This window comes from Bufo gargarizans, chromosome 4 (assembly GCF_014858855.1).
Source record: "Bufo gargarizans isolate SCDJY-AF-19 chromosome 4, ASM1485885v1, whole genome shotgun sequence".
Classification (NCBI taxonomy): domain Eukaryota; kingdom Metazoa; phylum Chordata; class Amphibia; order Anura; family Bufonidae; genus Bufo; species Bufo gargarizans.
Window position 1 is genome coordinate 12,964,162 of NC_058083.1, and position 25,996 is coordinate 12,990,157.

Here is a 25,996-nt window from a genome sequence, read left to right on the forward strand (position 1 = left end):
TTCCTGTAAGGCAGCAAGAGTTAACCAAAAAAACCAAACCGAAATATTTATTAGCCTGATTCTGCAGTTTACCTAAACACCCCATATGTGGTCGTAAACTGTTCTATGGGCACATGACAGGGCTCAGAAGGAAATGAGCGCTATATGCTTTTTGGAGGGCAAATTTTCCTGGAATGGTTTCTGGGTACCATGTCACATTTCAAGGCACACCAAGGTACCCCTACAGTAGAAACCTACATTTTCTCCTGAACACGGTAACACCCCATATGTGGTAATACATTGCTGTTTTGGCACTTGGCAGAGAAGAGAAGGAGCGCCATATGGTTTTTGGAGGACAGATTTTGCTGGCATGGTGTAGGGGCGCCATGTTGCTATTGATCAGCCTCTGGAGACCAGTACAGCCATTTTATGACAACTATATATTTTATTTTTAACGGAGCTTTTTAATTTTCACTTATTTTACTTTACATTTTTGTCCCACTATGGGACATCAACTTTTGGGGATCTGATCCCTATTACAATGCATTACAATACATCATGTATTGTAATGCATTGCCTATGAATGTAATACTTCCAAAGCTGGCAGGCTCCGATGCCTGTGGAAGGCATCGGGCTGCCAAGCTGCCATGCCAGCCATTGGGCCCCAAACACCGCAGCGCGGAGCCCGGATGGGGTCGGAGAGGAAGCCGTTTCCCTCCGCACAGCCCGTATGAGGGGTTAATGTGTCAGCCTATGTGTTTTCATCGATGCCGGTGGATGCAGCAAGGGCTCGACCGCCAGTTACAGCCGGGCCCCTGACACTGAGTTTTTGCACCTGGAAGTCACTTCGTGCTGCACCGTACATGTATGGCAGATGTCTGGAAGGTTTTAAACAGGCTGTTTCTTAATACCGTCAACCATGCTTTTATCGATAGGAAAGTACACACACCCTGAGATAGAGCACACTGAGCACGGAGATTGAAGCAAATCTAGCAGAACAAATGGAGCAAGGAATAGGGAGATTTCTGGGTATATGTGATGTATAGGGTTGTATCTAGCTTTGTGAAAAATTGTTTCTTGCGTACTATATAGACCCACTGTTTGACTTTGGATATAGTCTTAGTGGTTCCCTGGCATTCACCCTTTAACCCCTGTACAGTGATCTGGACTTTGTTGCAGGGAACCGAGCAGGCCCCTACCGCCTGAAGCAGTCCTGGCAAAAAGCATAGTCTGAACACAGTCCAATGTCAAAGCAGAATGAGTACATGCATATTTGAGATAGCAATTCCAAGGCTGGGGCAGGCAGCAAGGAGCAGAATCAGTAGACAGGCAATGTATGGTACATAGGTAGTCCGGCAAGAGATCACACCTTTGTTGGTTACTAGAGACTGGAAAACCTCAAAGCTCAGGCAAGGAGGTAGATCCACAGCCCAGCTAAATAGAAAGGCTGAACAGTCACATAATTAGCAGCTGTACAGGGACCAAGAGGAAAGGATTAACCCTACCTGTAAGGAAGTTTACTGAGCACTAGTCCCAATTCACACAGTGGAGTGACGCCCGCCAGGGAAAGCAGGACAAGAGCAGACACGTGCCACCAGTGTAACAATCTGGCTTCAATATTCTTACTAGTGTTGAGCATGAATATTTGAATAGAGAATTTTAATCTCGAATATCGGCACTTCGAGAATTCCCGAATATTTAGAATATAGTGCTATATATTCGTAATGATGAATATTTGTCATTTTTTTTCCATCTGAACACGATTCCTCCCTGCTTCTTGCTTCTGGGCCAAGAGTCATTGGCACACAAGCAACTTAAGCAGGGAGGAATCATGACTTCAGATGGAAAAAAATGACGAATATTCTAAAAAAAACTAATATATAGCCCTATATTCAATATAGTTCTATATATTCTATATATATATATATATATATATATATATACACATATATATATATATCTAGAGCTAGGCTGAGCTAGGATGGTTAACTCTGTACAGGAAGTCACTTTGTGCTGCACCGTACATGTATGGCAGATGTCGGGAAGGGATCAAACAGGCTGTTTATTAACACTGTCAACCATTAGTGTTGCTTGGCACATTGCTGTGTTCGTCCAAATAATCGATTCTCCTCTCCGCACGTTTGTTGGCTGCTATGAACCCCAAAAAAATGTGCAGGTAGGTACTGCCATTCACTGTAATGCCATAGCCATGTTGGCTGCTGGCATTACAGACATTGGCGGGCCGAAACGCGTCATCGGGTGCTATATAGCACCCGATAACATGTGTTCGGCTCAGTATTAGTCAGGGAGAGATGGAGAGCAGAAGGGAGAGATAGTGTAGGGATTGAAATAGCAATATTTTAGTTTTTATACTTGTTATAGATACAAAAGTCCTTTTAAGGACTATTGTGTGTGGCAGCAATATATATTTTTAGTGCAACCTGCACTAAATTGCTAAAACTTGTTAGAGACCCAAAAGTCCTTTTAAGGACTATAGTTGTATCTGGCAGCAATATACAGTACAGACCAAAAGTTTGGACACACCTTCTCATTCAAAGAGTTTTCTTTATTTTCATGACTATGAAAATTGTAGATTCACACTGAAGGCATCAAAACTATGAATTAACACATGTGGAATTATATACATAACAAAATAGTGTGAAACAACTGAAAATATGTCATATTCTAGGTTCTTCAAAGTAGCCACATTTTGCTTTGATTACTGCTTTGCACACTCTTGACATTCTCTTGATGAGCTTCAAGAGGTAGTCACCTGAAATGGTCTTCCATCAGTCTTGAAGGAGTTCCCAGAGATGCTTAGCACTTGGTGGCCCTTTTGCCTTCACTCTGCGGTCCAGCTCACCCCAAACCATCTCGATTGGGTTCAGGTCCGGAGACTGTGGAGGCCAGGTCATCTGGCGCAGCACCCCATAACTCTCCTTCATGGTCAAATAGCCCTTACACAGCCTGGAGGTGTGTTTGGGGTCATTGTCCTGTTGAAAAATAAATGATGGTGCAACTAAACGCAAACCGGATGGAATAGCATGCCGCTGCAAGATGCTGTGGTAGCCATGCTGGTTCAGTATGCCTTCAATTTTGAATAAATACCCAACAGTGTCACCAGCAAAGCACCCCCACACCATCACACCTCCTCCTCCATGCTTCACAGTGGGAACCAGGCATGTAGAGTCCATCCGTTCACCTTTTCTGCGTCGCACAAAGACACGGTGGTTGGAACCAAAGATCTCAAATTTGGACTCATCAGACCAAAGCACAGATTTCCAGTGGTCTAATGTCCATTCCTTGTGTTCTTTAGCCCAAACAAGTCTCTTCTGCTTGTTGCCTGTCCTTAGCAGTGGTTTCCTAACAGATATTCTACCATGAAGGCCTGATTCACACAGTCTCCTCTTAACAGTTGTTCTAGAGATGTGTCTGCTGCTAGAACTCTGTGTGGCATTGACCTTGTCTCTAATCTGAGCTGCTGTTAACCTGCGATTTTTGAGGCTGGTGACTCGGATGAACTTATCCTCCGCAGCAGAGGTGACTCTTGGTCTTCCTTTCCTGGGGCGGTCCGCATGTGAGCCAGTTTCTTTGTAGCACTTCATGGTTTTTGTGACTGCACTTGGGGACACTTTCAAAGTTTTCCCAATTTTTCGGACTGACTGACCTTTATTTCTTAAAGTAATGATGGCCACCCGTTTTTCTTTACTTAGCTGCTTTTTTCTTGCCATAATACAAATTCTAACAGTCTATTCAGTAGGACTATCAGCTGTGTATCCACCTGACTTGTCCACAATGCAACTGATGGTCCCAACCCCATTTATAAGGCAAGAAATCCCACTTATTAAACCTGACAGGGCACACTTGTGAAGTGAAAACCATTTCAGGTGACAACCTCTTGAAGCTCATCAAGAGAATGCCAAGAGTGTGCAAAGCAGTAATCAAAGCAAAAGGTGGCTACTTTGAAGAACCTAGAATATGACATATTTTCAGTTGTTTCACACTTTTTTGTTATGTATATAATTCCACATGTGTTAATTCATAGTTTTTATGCCTTCAGTGTGAATCTACAATTTTCATAGTCATGAAAATAAAGAAAACTCTTTGAATGAGAAGGTGTGTCCAAACTTTTGGGCTGTACTGTATATTTTTAGCACAACCTGCGCTGCAGACAGCAACATTATCTGCGCTACATCTCCTGTCTAACGTGTGCGCAGCCTAAAAATATCTGTGACATCTAGTGTACTTTTTCCGTAGACGGTGTCAGCTGCGGACAGTAACATTACCTGCGCTATATCTCCTGTATAATGTTTGCGTATCCGAAATATCAGTGACATTTAGTGTAATTTTTTTGGTGCTGGTGGCAGCGACATTACCTGCGCTACATCTCCTGTATAACACTTGCCCATCCGAAATATCAGTGACATTAATTCAGTGTAATTTTTTATTAGGCGGTGGTGACAGCGACATTACTTGCTCTATACCTCCTGTTTAATGTGTGCGCATCCTAAATATCAGTAACATTTATTAAGTGTCATTTTTATTAGACGGTAGTGACAGCAACATTACCTGTGCTATACTCCTGTTTACTGCATGCGAATCCTAAAAATATCCGTGACATTCTGTGTACTTTATTTGCGCATACACTTAGAAAACCTGCTCTACTGTACGTGTGACGTACTTGCAAGCATATATACCATTTAATAGCAAGGCGAGCACTAAGGGACGGGGAAGTAGCCGTGCTGCTGATGGTGCACACAGAGGCCGTGGCCCTGGGCGCAGTGAAACTGTGCCTGCTGCCAGAGCACAAGAAACTCATCCATGATACCTAGCTTCATGTCCCAGTTTGCAGGGCGGCAAAGGACACCACTTTCGAAGTCAGACTAGTGTGACCAGGTGGTCGGTTGGATTGCAGCAGATAATGCTTCCAGTCGGTTAAGCACCACCTTGTCTTCACAAAGTCCAGTCTCAGTAGACAAGAGTCTGGTCAACATAATCCTCACCCTGATCCTCCTTCCGCCCACCATGGAGAGTCTTGGCTAACAAGTGATCCCACACTAGGATATTCAGAGGAGGTCTTTTCAGCACCATTTCTTGATTTTGCCCTCTCGCCATGGCCGCTTGAAGGGGGACATGAGGAGATCTTGTGTCCTGATTCCCAAACGCTGGAGTATTCACAGTCAGAAGAAGATGATGGTGGGGAACGGCAATTAGTGTTTCACGAGGTGGATGATGATGATGAGACAGAGTTGCCAAAAAGTCAACTGCAATTAGTTTCTCAAGAGGTTCATTATGAGGATGAGACACAGTTGTCAATAACTGAGATTGTTGTTAGGTCAACAAGTCAGGAGGATAACCAGAGTGAGGAAGTGGAAGAGGAGCTGCTGGACTATGAAGTCACTGACCCAACCTGGGAAGGTGGCAAGCCGAGCGAGGACAGCAGTAGAGATGGTGAGGGATCCGCAGCACCGCAAGAGGCTGGAAGAGGCAGTGGGGTGGCAAAAGGGAGAAGGTGGGCCACACCTCACAGGCCCACAACTATTCCTCGGAGAACCCCCTTGCTACAATCTCCCTTGCCAAGGGGTAGGTGTTCCGCAGTCTGTGGCACTTTTTTGCGGAAAGTGCGGACGATAAAAGAATTGGCATTTGCAACCTGTGCTGTACCAAAATGAGCAGGGGCGTAAACACTAACAACCTCACAACCACCAGCATGATCCGCCACATGGCATTAAAGCACCCTAATAGGTGGGCTGAACGCCTGGGTCCACAATCAGTGTCTGCGGGTCACACCACTGCCTCCTCTTCCCCTGTGTTACGTGCTGGCCAATCCCCTGTCAAAGACGCAGGCCTGGATGCCTCCCGCCATGCACCTGGACCTTCACAAGCACCATCAGCTAGCACATCCACTTCTGTGTCCCAGCGCAGCGTACAGATGTCTATACCCCAGGCCTTTGAACGAAAGTTCAAATACCCAGCCACCCACATACAGACCATAACACTAAATGCGCACCTTTCCAAATTGCTGGCCCTGGAAATGTTGCCATTTAGGCTTGTGAACACTGAGGCTTTCCGCAGCCTGATGTCCCACGGTACTCGGTTCCCAGACGCCAGTATTTTTCATGGTGTGCATTCCCAGCCTTAAAGGGGTTGTCCAGGTTCAGAGCTGAACCTGGACATACCTCCATTTTCACCCAGGCAGCCCCCCTGACATGAGCATCGGAGCAGTTCATGCTCCGATGCTCTCCTTTGCCCTGCGCTAAATCGCGCAGGGCAAAGGCATTTTTCTGAGTTCCGGTGACGAACCGGGCTCACCATGGGGCTGACAGGCAGCCCGGTGACGTCACCGGCACTGATGGGCGGGATTTGGCTCTGTCCTAGCCAGTAAAACGGCTAGGGCAGAGCTAAAGCCCGCCCCTCAGAGCCGGTGACGTCACCGAACACACTGCCGAACCAGCATGTGTCTCATAACATCGCCCGTGCACTGACCAACACAGTTATTGGGAAGGTCAACTTAACGACTGACACATGGACAAGTGCTTTTGGCCAGGGATGCTACATTACCCTGACAGCACACTGGGTGAACGTTGTGGAGGCCGGGAGCGAGTGGTACCCTGGGATGGCACAGGTGCTACCGACGCCAAGGATTGTGGGCCCTACTTCCATCAGGATTTCCGCCAGCACCTACGTTTGTGGCTGCAACCCCCCTGCTCCTCCTCCGCCTCCTCCTCCACTTCCACATCTGAATTATCATTTTGAAGCACTAGTCAGACATCAGTCAGTAGCTGGAAGCAGTGTAGCACTGCAGTGGGTAAGCGGCAACAGGTTGTGCTTGAACTGATCTGCTTAGGTGACAAACAGCACACCGCTGCAGAGCTGTGGCAGGTGATAAGGGACCAGACTGAGCTGTCTCTCTCGCCACTCAACCTAGAACCAGGCATGGTTGTGTCTGATAATGGCAGTAATTTTGAGGCAGGTTTGGAGCTTGACTGTAAGCCACACCCATATCAGATCATGTGATGGAGGTTTCCAGGTGCAAAGGAATGTTCAATTGCCAGATGAAGGCACATTCAATACTTATAAAGCAAAATCACAGACATATAGTGGCCAATATGGGGGAACTGCCCAAACACCAAACACTGTAGCACGTTTATCATTGGGCGAGCAGTCCCACCGCATGTGAACCACTAAAATACCGTGGCAAGTATGGGGGAGCTGCTCAAACCCCAAACACTGTGGCGTGTTTCTCATTGGGGGAGCAGTCCCACCGCATGTGGACCGCAGCAAACGACTATCCCGAGCAATTATGCGTACAAAGGAGGACGCCCGCGCGGTCCACATTCACCACAAAAGCATCCTACACAGACCGGAGCATTGTGGGGATGACAATACAATTATACAAATCACTGAAGAAAGTGCACCAAACGGATATACCACTGACTATACTAGCTAGTCATACAAGCAGATGTTAAAAGCTGAGACTTTTGCCAATATATTCCTGTCAGGAAGATATCGGAGCCCATCATGCACCACGTCACGGTCTCTCAGCATGGCACGGGGTCCTACCACTGCGCTAACTATGGTGTGAACACGGTCTGAAGGTGATGAAACCCAGCTCACAGCCAAGCTTCCACAAAACCGCATAGCAGGACAGCTAATGCAATGTGAACAAAGCCAGACTGTAAGCCACACCCATATCATACCATGTGATGGAGGTTTCCAGGTGCAAAGGAATGTTCAATTGCCAGATGAAGGCACATTCAATACTTATAAAGCAAAATCACAGACATATAGTGGCCAATATGGGGGAACTGCCCAAACACCAAACACTGTAGCGTGTTTATCATTGGGCGAGCAGTCCCACCGCATGTGAACCACTAAAATACCGTGGCAAGTATGGGGGAGCTGCTCAAACCCCAAACACTGTGGCGTGTTTCTCATTGGGGGAGTAGTCCCACCGCATGTGGACCGCAGCAAACGACCATCCCGAGCAATTATGCGTACAAAGGAGGACGCCCGCGCGGTCCACATGCACCACAAAAGCATCCTACACAGACCGGAGCATTGTGCGGATGACAATACAATTATACAAATCACTGAAGAAAGTGCACCAAACGGATATACCACTGACTATACTAGCTGGTCATACAAGCAGATGTTAAAAGCTGAGACTTTTGCCAATATATTCCTGTCAGGAAGATATCGGAGCCCAACATGCACCATGTCACGGTCACTCAGCATGGCAAGGGATCCTACCACTGCGCTAACTATGGTGTGAACACGGTCTGAAGGTGATGAAATCCAGCTCACAGCCAAGCTTCCACACAACCGCATAGCAGGACAACTAATGCAATGTGAACAAAGCAAGACTGTAAGCCACACCCATATCAGACCATGTGATGGAGGTTTCCAGGTGCAAAGGAATGTTCATTTGCCAGATGAAGGCACATTCAATACTTATAAAGCAAAATCACAGACATATAGTGGCCAATATGGGGGAACTGCCCAAACACCAAACACTGTAGCGCGTCCTCCTTTGTACGCATAATTGCTCGGGATGGTCGTTTGCTGCGGTCCACATGCGGTGGGACTGCTCCCCCAATGAGAAACACGCCACAGTGTTTGGGGTTTGAGCAGCTCCCCCATACTTGCCACGGTATTTTAGTGGTTCACATGCGGTGGGACTGCTCGCCCAATGATAAACACGCTACAGTGTTTGGTGTTTGGGCAGTTCCCCCATATTGGCCACTATATGTCTGTGATTTTGCTTTATAAGTATTGAATGTGCCTTCATCTGGCAATTGAACATTCCTTTGCACCTGGAAACCTCCATCACATGGTATGATATGGGTGTGGCTTACAGTCTGGCTTTGTTCACATTGCATTAGCTGTCCTGCTATGCGGTTGTGTGGAAGCTTGGCTGTGAGCTGGATTTCATCACCTTCAGACCGTGTTCACACCATAGTTAGTGCAGTGGTAGGACCCCTTGCCATGCTGAGAACCGTGACGTGGTGCATGTTGGGCTCCGATATCTTCCTGAAGGGAATATATTGGCAAAAGTCTCAGCTTTTAACATCTGCTTGTATGACTAGCTAGTATAGTCAGTGGTATATCTGTTTGGTGCACTTTCTTCAGTGATTTGTATAATTGTATTGTCATCCCCACAATGCTCCGGTCTGTGTAGGATGCTTTTGTGGTGCATGTGGACCGCGCGGGCGTCCTCCTTTGTACGCATAATTGCTCGGGATAGTCGTTTGCTGCGGTCCACATGCGGTGGGACTGCTCCCCCAATGAGAAACACGCCACAGTGTTTGGGGTTTGAGCAGCTCCCCCATACTTGCCACGGTATTTTAGTGGTTCACATGCGGTGGGACTGCTCGCCCAATGATAAACACGCTACAGTGTTTGGTGTTTGGGCAGTTCCCCCATATTGGCCACTATATGTCTGTGATTTAGGTTTGGAGCTTGGCAAACTCACACACATACCATGCCTAGCCCACGTGTTCAACCTAGCGGTTCAGCGGTTTCCCAAAACCAACTCCAATTTTCCTGAGCTACTTGTGAAGGTGCGCTGCGTGTGTGCCCATTTCTGAAAGTCATCAATAGCTTCCGCCAGTCTGGCAACGCTGCAGAAGCTCTCACAATTTCCAGCTCACCAACTGTTGTGTGACGTGAGCACGCGCTGGAACTCTAAGTTTCACATGTTGGCCAGGCTTTGTGAGCAGCAGAGGGCAGTAGTGGAATACCAGCTGCAACATGATCGTCACCTTTCCAGTCAGCTTCCGCTCTTCACAAGCGACGAGTGGGCATTGATGTCTGACCTCTGTGAGGTTTTACGCAACTTTGAGGAATCAACACAGATGATGAGCTGCGATAAGGCTATTATCAGTGTAACCATCCCACTTCTGTGTCTACTCAAATGCTCGCTACTCACAATTAAGGCGGACACTTTGCATGTGGAAGAGGTGGAAATGGGGGAAGAAAGTACACGGGGTGATAGCCAGACCACTCTCAGTTCGTCTTTGTGCGAATTGGATGATGAAGAGGAGCAGAAGACGTTTGCCTCCGCTACAGATGGTAGTACCCATGGAAGTTTTATTCCATCTGTTCAGTGTGGATGGGTAGAAGAGGAGGAAGAGGATGAGGAGATTGACAGTCATCTTCCTGTTGAGAGCAGTAAAGTCTTGTCTGTTGGGACTCTGGCCCACATGGCTGACTTTATGTTAGGCTGCCTTTCCTGTGACCCTTCTGTTGTACGCATTTTGGCCAACACCGATTACTGTTTGTTCATCCTCTTCGACCCCCGCTACAAAGAGACCTTCTCATCTCTCATTCCTATGGTGGAGAGGACGAGCAATACCAGAAGGTCCTTGTGCAAAGATTGCTCCAAAAATTTCCAGCTGACAACGCTGGCTGCAGAGTGCGTAGTTCCTTGGCCAACCGAGGAGGTGATACGAAGGGAACACACAGTAGTTCCAACAGAGGCAGGGCAAAACTCTCCAAGACCTGGGACAGTTTCATGACACCCCGCCAACACCCTGAACCTGATGCGCGGCCTAGTGTCACAAGTAGGGAACATTTTTGGAAGATGGTAACGGAGTACGTAGCAGACTGAGTCAGCGTCCTCAGTGATTCCTGTGTGCCTTACAACTATTGGGTGTCCAAGCTGGACATGTGGCACGAACTGGTGCTCTACGCCTTGGAGTTGCTGGCCTGCCCCGCCGTTAGCGTTTTGTCGAGCGGGTATTTAGTGCTGCTGGGGGCATAATAACTAATAAGCGCATCCGCCTGTCAACTAAAAAAGGATGACAGGTTGACTCTTATAGAAATAAACAAGGCCTGGATTGCTCCTGACTTCTCTACCCCACGAGAGGAAAGCGGCTGAATATAAAGGCACTCTGAATGTGGCTTTTATGGTGTACTGAATACACTGTATTCCCATGCACCCCTTCCAACACTAAAAAGGGTATATGGTTTAATCTCCTTTTTCTCGTCCTCCTCTTCCATCATATCAACATGCTTATTAGTCTGCCCTCGTTCCTAATGTTTTAGAGGATCAGCTCAGCAGCGGGCCCTAAACCATAATGTTTTAGAGGGTCACCAGCAGGCCCTCACCTATAATGTTTTTGACGGTCACCAGCAGGCCCTCAACCATAATGTTTCAGAGGGTTAGCTCAGCAGCAGACTCTGACCGTAAAATTTTTAGATGGTCAGATCGGCAACAGGCCCTCGCCCCCAAATTTTTTAGATGGTCAGCTCGGCAGCAGACCCTCACCCACAAATGTTTTTAGATGGTCAGCTCGGCATCAGGACCTCGCCCACAAATTTTTTTTAGATGGTCAGCTCGGCAGCAGGCCCTCACCCAAAAAATGTTTTAGATGGTCAGCTCATCAGCAGGCCCTTGCTCATAATGTTTTAGATGGTCAGCTCGGCAGCAGGCCCTCGTCCACAATTTTCTTTAGATGGTCAGCTCGGCAGCAGGCCTTCGTCCTTGAAGTTTTAGATGGCAAACTCGGCAGCAGGCCCTCGCCCACAAATTTTTTTAGATGGTCAGCTCGGCAGCAGGCCCTCGCCCACAAAATGTTTTAGAAGTTTACCAGCAGGCCTTTGCTCCTAATGTTTTTGAGGGTCACCAGCAGGCCAGCAATCATAATTTTCAAGGCTGTGTATGATGCTCTCCTTTATGTGTAATAAAGGGTGTATTAAAGTGCTGGTACCTTGTAATTTGTGGCAGCCCTTTCACTTAGTGCATAGGCTTTATGAGTGTAGGAGTCCCACTGCCTGAACAATTGTACCACAATGTGAATGAGACCCTCCTTTATGTGATATACAGGTTGTATCGGAGTGCCTCTTCCTTGTAATTTTGGCAGCACTTGCACTTTATATACAAGTAATTATGCAGGAAATAATGTTTCCTAACAATTTTTCCTCTAAAATTGATTTTATCTTCGGTTTTGTACGTATTATTTTCAGTCTGTAAAAGTGGCATACTACTCGGACAACATCGATCCCAGCAGGGACCTGGGAGTCCAAGATGCATCCAGACATCTTCTCTATGCTGTTCCTGAACCATTTCAGTGGTATTTCCATCAATTTCTGACCTTTTACTATGAACCAGACACCCTCCCCTCTTCAGAGCAGGGGGTGCCTGGTTTAATGCTCGGGTTCTCCCATTGACTTCCATTGTGCTTGGGTGCCATGCCTTTATCCATAGCTCTATTAGCTAGCTAGGTAGAGAGCTGCAGTAGAAAGTACATACCCCCTGAGATAGAGTACACTCTTGAGCCACCAGCTTGAAGGAAATCTAGCAGAGCAATTGGAGCAAGGAATGGGGAGATTTCTGGGTCCATGTGAGGTATAGGGCTGGTTCTAGCTTTGTTAAGAATAGTTTGTTGTGTCTTATGCTTAGACATATTTGGTGCACCGTACATTAACAATACATTGCATAACATCAGTACAAACCAATTGCAAATACCACTGTACTGGTGTACTGCACATGAAGCTTGATGTAACCGAGTGTCCGAGGTCTGCAAGGGGTGTACAGAGCAGTTACATGAGCAATATAGTGTAACATGTTAAACACCTGCCCACAATGACCAGGTTCAGCCAACATTTATTCAATGTGTATGGCTAGCTTTACAGGGAGTGCAGAATTATTAGGCAAGTTGTATTTTTGAGGATCAATTTTATTATTGAACAACAACCATGTTCTCAATGAACCCAAAAAACTCATTAATATCAAAGCTGAATATTTTTGGAAGTAGTTTTTAGTTTGTTTTTAGTTTTAGCTATTTTAGGGGGATATCTGTGTGTGCAGGTGACTATTACTGTACATAATTATTAGGCAACTTAACAAAAAACAAATATATACCCATTTCAATTATTTATTTTTACCAGTGAAACCAATATAACATCTCAACATTCACAAATATACATTTCTGACATTCAAAAACAAAACAAAAACAAATCAGTGACCAATATAGCCACCTTTCTTTGCAAGGACACTCAAAAGCCTGCCATCCATGGATTCTGTCAGTGTTTTGATCTGTTCACCATCAACATTGCGTGCAGCAGCAACCACAGCCTCCCAGACACTGTTCAGAGAGGTGTACTGTTTTCCCTCCTTGTAAATCTCACATTTGATGATGGACCACAGGTTCTCAATGGGGTTCAGATCAGGTGAACAAGGAGGCCATGTCATTAGATTTTCTTCTTTTATACCCTTTCTTGCCAGCCATGTTGTGGAGTACTTGGACGCGTGTGATGGAGCATTGTCCTGCATGAAAATCATGTTTTTCTTACCTTGCAGACTTCTTCCTGTACCACTGCTTGAAGAAGGTGTCTTCCAGAAACTGGCAGTAGGACTGGGAGTTGAGCTTGACTCCATTCTTAACCCAAAAAGGCCCCACAAGCTCATCTTTGATGATACCAGCCCAAACCAGTACTCCACCTCCACCTTGCTGGCGTCTGAGTCGGACTGGAGCTCTCTGCCCTTTACCAATCCAGCCATCTGGCCCATCAAGACTCACTCTCATTTCATCAGTCCATAAAACCTTTGAAAAATCAGTCTTGAGATATTTCTTGGCCCAGTCTTGACGTTTCAGCTTGTGTGTCTTGTTCAGTGGTGGTCGTCTTTCAGCCTTTCTTACCTTGGCCATGTCTCTGAGTATTGCACACCTTGTGCTTTTGGGCACTCCAGTGATGTTGCAGCTCTGAAATATGGCCAAACTGGTGGCAAGTGGCATCTTGGCTGCTGCACGCTTGACTTTTCTCCGTTCATGGGCAGTTATTTTGTGCCTTGGTTTTTCCACACGCTTCTTGCGACCCTGTTGACTACTTTGAATGAAACGCTTGATTGTTCGATGATCACGCTTCAGAAGCTTTGCAATTTTAAGAGTGCTGCATCCCTCTGCAAGATATCTCACTATTTTTGACTTTTCTGAGCCTGTCAAGTCCTTCTTTTGACCCATTTTGCCAAAGGAAAGGAAGTTGCCTAATAATTATGCACACCTGATATAGGGTGTTGATGTCATTAGACCACACCCCTTCTCATTACAGAGATGGGCATCACCTAATATGCTTAATTGGTAGTAGGCTTTCGAGCCTATACAGCTTGGAGTAAGACAACATGCATAAAGAGGATGATGTGGTCAAAATACTCATTTGCCTAATAATTCTGCACGTAGTGTATGGTCTCTTTAAGTCTATGCCTTTAAGACTATCTATTTAAGTCAAAGTTATAGTCCAACCATTCTAACAGAAAGCAATAACTTTATATAATAAATTCCTCTTCTGCAATGTTTATGCATGCATTCTACCGATAAATATCTTAATATGCTCCTACTGCAACCTGGAGGTCAGTGAAAACGCTAGATAAAATATACTTGATTGGGCGAAATTAAAGAAATCTAGTTCAGACAGCTGAGAAAAAACATATACATATTTTATCAGGAGGTGACATCCCATATTTTTGCTTTGTGAGACATCTCGTACTTAATGTATTTTCCCCTGACTAGCAGAAGAACAATATGTTTTGTTGACTGCATAAAATATATGGGGAGAATATTAGATTTTTATTGTGCTTCTTATTCCTCAAAATTTCTACTTTTACGATTCCTGTTTTGTGTAATTTAGCAGCAAAGAAACAAAACTAACATATTCCTACTACATTTTATTATCATGATTGTTTTATGAGCTGAGAATACAATATATATATATATATATATATATATAGTTTTCTTGGTTTTATCATATTTACTTTTCACTCATTTTTATTATGGAGGTGGATAAAATCAATGGACTGTTATTAAAATTGCAATTTTATATTGAGATAACTATAGAGTAGTAAAAGCATAGTGTAAGCATAATTCTTACTCCTTTGTCTATTAAACTGTGTAAGGCATCCATTTGATAGATGGGACATGGGAAGGAGAACCAATCCTAATTGGAAGATTCCTGTCAACAGGATTAACTAGGCTTGCTGATTAAAATGATACCTGTCTTGTGAAAATCAGTTGCAGCTTTCCCCCAAAAAAAGACTTTTATTCTTTTACAAATGATGACTTCATTGCACCAAGGGGCGGGGCTTCCGATCCTCGGCTTTCCTGTGATGGCCACACCCCACCTGTGTTTGCCCACTGAAGCTCTCATTTGTGTAAAGAATAAAAGTCTTTTTTCTCGGGGATACCACAACCGATTTTAACAAGACAGGTATCATTTTAATCACCAAGATCAACCCAACGGCAACATGCTTTAATCCCTGTGTAATAGGATTGATCCTGCTGTCCTGTGTTCTTTAAAGGGGTTGCCTGGCCTTGAAAAAAATCTAAAACTGCAATATTCACCTTAATGATTGCCTCTCACTCTTGTGAGTACTTGAGTAATTATGGTATTTTTGACCACATGGCCCCCTATATTATAAATATTATGGGCATTATTTCCCATCTGCAGGCTCCATCTGTAATTTTTAGTTTTTTATGTGCTCTGCTCCAGAAAGGGTGGGCACTACATACTATGATGCTCGTCCACACTCTAGAGTACTGCATTCATTCCCCAAGCCCACAATTCTTTGCCTGCTTCTAATGAACTAACAGTGGATTCTAATCAGTGCCCTGGGTGAGATCTCCATGTTGCCCTAGCATTAAAGGGGTTGTTAAGTTTAGAAAAAACTATTTTCACATTTCCTATGATTCCATATGAAAAAATATATATATAAGATTGCCAGCTGTTCACAGTCCTCTCCTGACTTAGGCCCCTTTCACACGGGCGAGTATTCCGCGCGGGTGCAATGCGTGAGGTGAACGCATTGCACCCGCACTGAATCCGGACCCATTCATTTCTATGGGGCTGTGCACATGAGCTGTGATTTTCACGCATCACTTGTGCGTTGCGTGAAAATCGCAGCATGCTCTATATTCACGCAACGCAGGCACCATAGAAGTGAATGGGGCCGCGTGAAAATCGCAAGCATCCGCAAGCAAGTGCGGATGCGGTGCGATTTTCGCGCATGGTTGCTAGGTGACAATCGGGCTGGGGACCCGATCATTATTATTTTCCCTTATAACATGGTTATAAGGAAAATAATAGCATTCTGAATACAGAATGCAAAGTAAAATAGTGATGGAGGGGTTAAAAATAAATAAAAATTAACTCACCTTAGTCCACTTGATCACGTAGTTGCGGATCTCTGGCTTCTTCTGTAATGTTGAGCTGCCGGGCTAAGGACCTGTGGTGACGTCACATCACATGATCGAATCACATGGTCCCTTACCATGGTGATGAACCATGTGATTGGACCATGTGATGAGCACAGTGACGTCACCACAGGTCTTTTGCCAGGTCCTGAAGATAGAACAGAGACCGGCAGCTATGGAGCAGGTAAGTTAACTTAATTTTATTTATTTTTTTAACCCCTCCATCCATAATTTACTTTGCATTCTGTATTAAGAATGCTATTATTTTCCCTTATAACCATGTTATAAGGGAAAATAATAAAAATCTACACAACACATAACCCAAACCTGAACTTCAGTGATGAAGTCCAGGTTTGGATATGGGTACCAAACATGGCGATTTTTCTCACGCGTGTGCAAAAAGCATTAAAAAGCTTTGCACTCGTGCAGAAAAATCGCGCATTTTACCGCAACGCACCCGCATCTTATCGGGCCCTCACATGCCACGCTCGTGTGAAAGAGGCCTTCCTCACACAGTCTATTGATTTTAATGGACACTGGATAATTTCCCTTTGGGGAAATAGACACTTAGTGCTAGGTATTTCCACAGATTATTGATGATCTTCTGGGGTTCCAGCAAGGGGGCACTCTAAGATCAGTTTTAGCTTTGAGCAAATTGAAGTGAAACAATTTAAATTCGATCTGAATTTCAGGAAAAAATAGATTTGCCACGAATCCGAATTTCCTCTCGCTCGTAAAAAATATTTTTTCCCCCTAAAATAGTGACTACTAGTGTTGATTGTGAATATTCTAATTGCAAATTTTTATCGCAAATATCAGCACTTTGAGAATTTGCGAAGATGTAGAATATAGTGCTATATATTCGCAATCGCAAATATTCTAGATTTTCTTTTTCAGCAGTAACCTCCCTTTTTGCTTGTGGGCCAATGAGAAGGCTGCAATGTCTTTGTCTGAGCTTAGCAACATCCCTGGCAACCAATAGGAAAGTTGCCTACCCCTTACTATATAAGAACCTCCCCAGCAGCCATTTTCTGCAGTTTTTTTTGCAGATCTGAGAGAGACAGCAGTGACATTGCTGAGCTCTGTGCTTTCATCTGGATCCTATTCTTTATTCAATGACATTAGATAGTTAGTTAGCTCATATATATAATACAGATAGTTAGTGGGAGATAGTCAGTGCAGGTTAGATAGTGATATAGTGTAGTGGTAGGTTCCAGTGCAGGGTGTTAGGTAGTGTGATAGGAATTACTGTTTCTCTGCTGTCCATACATACATGCTACAGACACAGTGCTGTGATGTCACAACAATACTTAGTGCACCAATCAGTAATATCTACTCAGACCTGATAAAATGTGAAGTTGTACGTATTGTGCAAAAAATATGCGCATCATTAGTGCCGATTTGCACAATTGCAAAAAATAATGACTGGAGATCACGAATTCTAGAATTCACAAATTTATTGCGAATATTATGTGAAAAATTTGCGAAATATCGCAGAAACGAATATTGCCCATGCCGCTCATCACTAGTGGCTACACGTGTTACAAAGTGAAAGACAGAAACCCAGGAACGAGATATGACCCACTATGCCGCGCAGCCAGCCAATCAGCAGATAGCCATCCCTTGTGATGTCACAGCCCTAAAAAAGCCTTATCCCTAGCAGTCGTTATCATTTTTCTGTGAACTGAGCAAAAGGAGATACGTAGCAAGGCTCAATAAGCCTTTAATTGTGAAATATTGGGAGATCATAGCAAGAGTTTTTAGACAATGCAGGGAGAGCATAGGGAGACTGCAGGGACAGCACAGGCTCAGTGTAATCGCCCTGTGCACCTTGTTTATCTGCTGCGCCATTCATTCTTAATCTGTTATTTTATATATAGACTTATTGTGCATCAGACTCATTGTCAACAGGTGGTCTAATATATAGGCGCGTTTACCTATTTCATCTGTTGTTCCATTAATATTTGTTCAGTTATACATAGACTTACTGTGCTTCAGACTTGTCAACAGGGAGTCTAAATGTAATCATATTTACATAATTGATCTGCTGTGCCATTTATACTTAATCTGTGCTGTTATAAATAGACTTACTGTCTGCACTTACTGTGCATCAGACTTAGGCCTCTTTCACACGGGAGAGATTTCCACACGGGTGCAATGCATGAGGTGAACGCATTGCACCCGCACTGAATCTGGACCCATTCATTTCTATGGGGCTGTGCACATGAGAGGTGATTTTCACACATCACTTGTGCGTTGCATGAAAATCGCAGCAAGCTCTATATTGTGCGTTTATTCACTTCTATGGGGCCTGCGTAAAAATCGCAGGCATCCGCAAGCAAGTGCAGATCCAGTTTTCACGCATGGTTGCTATGAGATGATCGGGATGGGGACACGATTATTATTATTTTAAGAATGCTATTATTTTCCCTTATAATCAGTTTTGCCCTAATGCATTCTGAATGGCAAAGGATCTGCTCAGAATGCATCAGTTTCCCTCCGATCAGTCACTATTCCGCTCTGGAGGTGGACACTAAATCACTACCTGCAGCGTTTTGCTGCCCGCTTGACGAAACTGAGCCAAACGGTCCTTTTACCCCTGATCATCAAAGAAGAAGACAGAAGAGAAGCCGGGCTGCGCAAACAAGTGGACGAGGTGAGTTAAATTATTATAATTTTTTTTAACCCCTCCATCCCTATTTTACTATGCATTCTGTATTAAGAATGCTATTATTTTCCCTTATAACCATGTTATAAGGGAAAATAATAAAATCTACACAACACCGATCCCAAACCCGAACTTCTGTGAAGAAGTCTGGGTTCGGGTTTGGGTACCAAACATGTCAATTTTTCTCACTCGCGTGCAAAACGCATTAAAACTCTTTGCACTCACGTGGAAAAATCGCACATTTTCCGGCGCCGCACCCGCATCTTATCCGGTCGGTGTGAAAGAGGTCTTAGGCTACTTTCACACTCGTGTTTTGGCTTTCCGTTTGTGGGATCCGTCATGGGCTCTCATAAGCGGTCCAAAACAGATCAGTTTTGCCCTAATGCATTCTGAATGGCAGAGGATCTGCTCAGAATACATCAGTTTGCCTCCGATCAGTCACTATTCAGCTCTGGAGGCGGACACCAAATCACTACCTGTAGCGTTTTGCTGTCCGCTTAACGAAACTGAGCCAAATGGATTCATCCTGACACGCAATGTAAGTCAAGGGGGATGGATCCGTTTTCTCTGACACAATCTGGCCCAATAGAAAACGGATCCGACTCCCATTGACTCCATGACGCACAAAACGCGAGTGTGAAAGTAGCCTTAGTCTGAACAGGCTTTCTAATATATAGCTGAGTTTACTAGTTCATCTACTGCACCATTTACTGGAGGAAATGGCAGATGTCTCCTCCACATCTTGGCTGCCCAGTAGCTGCTGACTGTCCTCTAGTAGCTCGTCCTCGCTGTATAATAGAGCTGAGCCGACAGCATATAATACTTATCTGGCTGAGGGAATAGAAAAGGACAGAGGCAGGTTGAGGACAGGTGAGGGCATAGGGCCTGCTCCCGGGCCATGCCAACTAAGGGTTGTGTCTGACGAAGACAATGGGCCCCTAAAGCAGGAGGGGGGAGTATACGTATTTAAAATTTTACTTTTAATGAGATCAAGGATATCAGACTAATAAAACTCACTACACATAATAGACATACATACACATAAACGACCAACTGAATGGTGCCTGGCTGGTATAGACAAAAAATCTGCTCCGTCCGGGAAGACGCGAACAGTCTCACAAGACCCTTTGTAGATAGTGGGAGAGGTCCTTGGATACAGGAGGCAGGAGACACTTGGATCATGCCGTGCAGGAATAGGTGCATTCACTGTGGGGCCGTGTAGACGGAGCAATGAGTAAATCCTGTGTAGCCCTACCAAAGGTGATGGGGGCTATTATGCTACTACCTATCTACACGGAGCACTCGCCTTGGAAAAGGCAACCCCGTCCGGTAGCCTGTCCCTATGGTGGACCTCACCCTAAAACTACAGAAGTTATGCCAGTGAATTAAAGATACAGTTGCTTCCAATGGTCTCCCGACGTGGCACGTTTCTGTCCATGACTCTTCAGGGAAAGACTGCAGGAAGATGAGAGGTAGAAAGCCGCAGGTATCTGACCTGAGGCTGAGTAAACACTGGAAAGGGGAGCAAGCTAGGAGGCTTGTCCTCTGCTATCCTGGGGTGGGATGCAGTATTGCGCAGGAGAGGTAATCCTGTGCTCGACGGTACGGGGGACACAATGGTCCCTGGCAAGTGAAACCCTTCTGGTTGGGGGTAACAGTGCAATAACCAGCCGCAGTGATGTACCTCAGTAATGGGTTTAAATAATCGCGCTCCAAATCCGTCGCCCCTCCTCCCCATTGGCGTCATCAGCATGCGACACCAGTCTGAAGCGCCGCTCCCACCCGGTCACGTGACCCCGGCCTCAGGAAACCTGAGCCGAGGCAACATACACAGAGCAGGGGACGGGCGCAATCAGTGACATCACACGCCGGCGGCACCACGTGGGGTGGGCGGGAGTGCGGCAGGAGATGGGCGGGGTTAGGGATCGCTCAGCCAATAGTTTAGAGGTCTGATGATCACATGGGACGGATCGTGTATGTGTCTCCTAGGTAACATAGAAGATAGTAAAGCCATAAATCGGCTGGTGACATTTAGTGCAGAAAACAGGGGTAAACAGGTAATCAATGATGCAGATACTGTCAGAGAGATCCCAGACAGGGTAACATGAAGTCAAAAGTTTGCAGCTGTGCCCTAATTACACGGGTACCATGCAATCAAGGCCATGCTAGGCGCGCTCGGGATGATACCTATAATTGTGCATAAACTGCGCAAGCGCATATAGGATGAAATGGATGCCTGCGATTGCGCGTTCTTGGTCACTATGTTCATAATGCATACATGTTAACCCCAGGAGGCAATGCGCCTCAGGGGACGCATGCGCCATTATGCTGGTGGAGGTATAAACCAGCAGAAACGCATGCGCAGATATGAGAAGGATGTACACAGAGGGGTAGGCAAGTGCAGGCTTGGAGACTAGAGCGCATGCAGAGGCACCTAGTACCCTAAACCATCAAAAAAAGATACATTATGACCACTAAATCCTTCACCAGCTCGGTCACAGGCAAGACATATTCCATTCCGCATTTCATCAACTGCAAATCCAGAGGCGTGATATATCGTATCCTCTGTGAATGTGGTCTGGAATACATCGGTAAGACCATACGTGAATTTCGGAGGAGGATCGGTGAGCACATGGGGGATGTTACACACAAGAGGGACACCCCGGTGTCTAAACATGTGCACACCGATCACAACGGCAAAGCCCGGTTGAAATTCATGGGCATTGACCTCGTGAAACCCCCTCCAAGAGGGGGGGACTGGGACAGGATCCTCCTCCAACGTGAAGCACGCTGGATCTTCAACTTGAAAACAGCAGCACCAGGTGGCATGAACGAGAGACTGAACTTTGCCTGTTTTCTTTAGAATTACGTGCATGCTAACTGGTATGCCTATCTGCCACGCCGCTGCTGTTTTTTTTTTTATGGTTTAGGGTACTAGGTGCCTCTGCATGCGCTCTACTCTCCAAGCCTGCACTTGCCTACACCTCTGTGTACATCCTTCTCATATCTGCGCATGCGTTTCTGCTGGTTTATACCTCCACCAGCATAATGGCGCATGCGTCCCCTGAGGCGCATTGCCTCCTGTGGTTAACATGTATGCATTATGAAGATAGTGACCACTGATCCTGCTGAGAGTGGGCCAAGAACGCGCAATCGCAGGCATCCATTTCATCCTATATACGCTTGCGCGGTTTATGCGCAATTATAGGTATCATCCCGAGCGCGCCTAGCATGGCCTTGATTGCATGGTACCCGTGTAATTAGGGCACAGCTGCGAACTTTTGACTTCATGTTACCCTGTCTGGGATCTCTCTGACAGTATCTGCATCATTGATTACCTGTTTACCCCTGTTTTCTGCATTAAATGTCACCAGCCGATTTAAGGCTTCACTATCTTCTATGTTACCTAGGAGACGCATACACTGTGCGTCCCATGATATCATCAGACCTCTAAACTATTGGCTGAGCGATCCCTAACCCCGCCCATCTCCTGCCGCACTCCCGCCCACCCCACGTGGTGCCTCCGGCGTGTGATGTCACTGATTGCGCCCGCCCCCTGCTCTGTGTATGTTGCCTCGGCTCAGGTTTCCTGAGGCCGGGGTCACGTGACCGGGCGGGAGTGGCGCTTCAGACTGGTGTCGCATGCTGATGACGCCAATCGGGAGGTGGGGCGACGGATTTGGAGCGCGATTATTTAAACCCATTACTGAGGTACATCACTGCGGCTGGTTATTGCACTGTTACCCCCAACCAGAAGGGTTTCACTTGCCAGGGACCATTGTGTCCCCCGGACCGTCTAGCACAGGATTACCCCTCCTGCGCAATACTGCATCCCACCCCAGGATAGCAGAGGACAAGCCTCCTAGCTTGCTCCCCTTTCCAGTGTTTACTCAGCCTCAGGTCAGATACCTGCGGCTTTCTACCTCTCATCTTCCTGTAGTCTTTCCCTGAAGAGTCACGGACAGAAACGTGCCACGTCGGGAGACCATTGGAAGCAACTGTATCTTTAATTCACTGGCATAACTTCTGTAGTTTTAGGGTGAGGTCCACCATAGGGACAGGCTACCGGACGGGGTTGCCTTTTCCAAGGCGAGTGCTCCGTGTAGATAGGTAGTAGCATAATAGCCCCCATCACCTTTGGTAGGGCTACACAGGATTTACTCCATTGCTCCGTCTACACGGCCCCACAGTGAATGCACCTATTCCTGCACGGCATGATCCAAGTGTCTCCTGCCTCCTGTATCCAAGGACCTCTCCCACTATCTACAAAGGGTCTGGTAAGACTGTTCGCGTCTTCCCAGACGGAACAGATTTTTTGTCTATACCAGCCAGGCACCATTCAGTTGGTCGTTTATGTATATGTATGTCTATTATGTGTAGTGAGTTTTATTAATCTGATATCCTTGATCTCATTAAATGTTAAATTTTAAATAAGTATACTCCCCCCTCTTGCTTTAGGGGCTCATTGTCTTCTTGTCACTTTGGAGTGTCAGCATAGCCTGAATTTGCTTCAGTGCTCTGATCATTTTTGTGTTATGTCTGACGAACCCACCGACTTTTGATTGGGGGTGTCTGATGTCACTTGGGACAAAGTGGATGACCGAGTCAACCATTCAAGAACCGCTGGATCTCTGGCCAAGACATGACCACTAGATGACATTGAGAGCTCAGGGCTCTCACTCCGACCCCTGCTGCCACGCCCCCTTACTCTGCTGCGACCTGTGCCTGCTCCAGAAACATTTAGTCCTCTGCCACTGCCCTGTGCAGGGCCTGGCACTTCACTGTCTGACATACTGTTAGATCAAATAAATAAATAATATGGAAATTAAAGCACCCTAAAAAAGTCTTAAATTTTATCACTTCACCACACAACGGCTAATAAGCCCCTTTTTTCCAATAATATACACGCCAAAAAAGGCTTTAGAGCAGATAACTTTACTGCTGAACGGAAAATAGGCCCTTACTTTTTCCCACTTATACACGCCACAAAAGGCTTTAGAACATATAACTGCACCGCAGAACGGCAAATAATATATATTTTTTTTCTACTAATACTTGTCGAAAAGGGCTGAACGGCAAATAGGCCCTTACTTTTTTTACTTATACACGTCACAAAAAGCTTTAGAACATATAACTGCACCACAGAACAGCAAATCTAGATATATTTTTGCCACTAATACATGCCAAAAAGGGCTTTAGAACATATAACTGCACCGATGAACGGCAAATAATAGAATTTTTTTTTGCCACTAATACATGCCGAAAAGGGCTTTAGAACATATAACTGCACCGCTGTAAAGCAAATAGGCCCTTACTTTTTTCAACTTATACACACCACCAAAGGCTTTAGAACATATAACTGCACCGCTGAACTGCAAATAATATTTATATTTTTTACACTAATATACGCCAAAAAGGGCTGTAATTTTCTCACTTCACCACACATAATAAGCCCTTTTCCCCACTAATACAAGTCAAAAAATGCTTTAGAACATATAACTGCACTGCACAAGGGCAAATAGAATGTAGAAATATTTCCTTGTAATTAACCCTGTTAATGGCTGTATCACACAGCACTTGCACCCCAATAACAAGAACAGTTTGCTGGAATTACAGAGCTGTATAATGGCAATTTGGATTCACAGTCAGTGCAGTAAGGTGTAATAGGATTGTTCCTATTACCTAGGCTGTAAAATACCCTACTGAACCCTGTTCTGCTTCAATACTGTGGAATGATTTTTCCCTAGCCTTTCCCTGAACTTCTATACAGCAAAATAAAAGTTTTGAAGTCTTTTCTACTACTGTCCCTAGCGCCTGCTGACGTCCAGTACACTGGAGAATGGCTGAATTCAAGATGTCTGAGGCTATTTATAGGGCTGTGACATCACAGGGCTGGCTGGCTGCTGATTTGCCGCATGCATGGCATTGTGGGTGATCCCTCATTCCCAGAGTTCCTTGCTCCATGTCCTAACAGGTGCAGCATCCATTTTAGGAAAATGCAATTTGTTACCACAAAGCATGAGGAAATTCAGATTCAGTGCTAATTGACTTGAAAATTGACAATACATGCAACTTGAATTCCTTTTGACCACAATAGATGATCCTCAGTTAATATAACAGTTGCCATGTTGCAAGAAGTCTGTAAAGGTTCAACCTATGGATGCATCAGTTCCACATGATGTACAGTAGGTTAACTAAAATTATGTGCTCTGCAACAACAACCTAAACCACAAATGATCCACACATAACAGGATTTAAACAGAGAATGACTACTTATAATAATGTCAGAAGATCTCAAACTCTTTTGTCCATTTGCAACGGGCCTCCCCTCGAGACCTATTAGAGGGATTGGTACACATGTGTAGGAAATGCCGAGTGGTATAGGGTGACCTAAAATGTCCCTTTACGTTGAGTTAGTGTTATGGTGCTCCTACCTGGATATGGGTGGATCCCAGACGTTGGCCCCGAAGCAGCAAATAGGGGGGTTATTGAGGAATAAAAGAATAACGTGAGCCCAGACCTTAAGATGAAGTTGAAAAGCAGCTTTACTTTGCATAAACTTTCTCAAGAACAATCTTCAAGCTTTATCTTGGACCGAGCAGGCTTTACCATTAAAATGGCAGGCAAACTCGACTGCTACATCTGTTGATCTCTGGCTCTGCTGTACTGACAGGCTGACTGTATAACTTTGCTTTTGCTATATGCTGCAACGTCTCTCTTTGTAGTCTATCTCTTAATTAGGCCAGGGAAATTTCCTCCTGGCTCCTGAGGCTTTAAGCTGTGGCCTCTATGACCAGCAGAGCTGAGGGTGCTCTGGCTGGCATGGGCTTGGCTTGGCTTGGCCTGGGCACGTCCAGCAGAGACGTGCCCAGCACAAACTCCCTTGGCAGGGGGTAAGCTGAAGCTCACTAGAAACTGGGACCCACCCTTCATGCAGGAAGTGGGGCTGGCCCACTACTCCACAGAGGGGGGGGGGGGGGTCAGAATGGAATGGAAGGTTCCATTTTAGCTAAGTACAGCTCTGCCGTGTTTGCTTCCTCCTGCTGGTGAACCAGGCACATTACATTTGAACATAACAGTTACAAACAGATTAGGAATGCACAGTGGAGTGGACCTGAACAAAATACATAAGATGACATTATATTAGCCCATTAAAAAC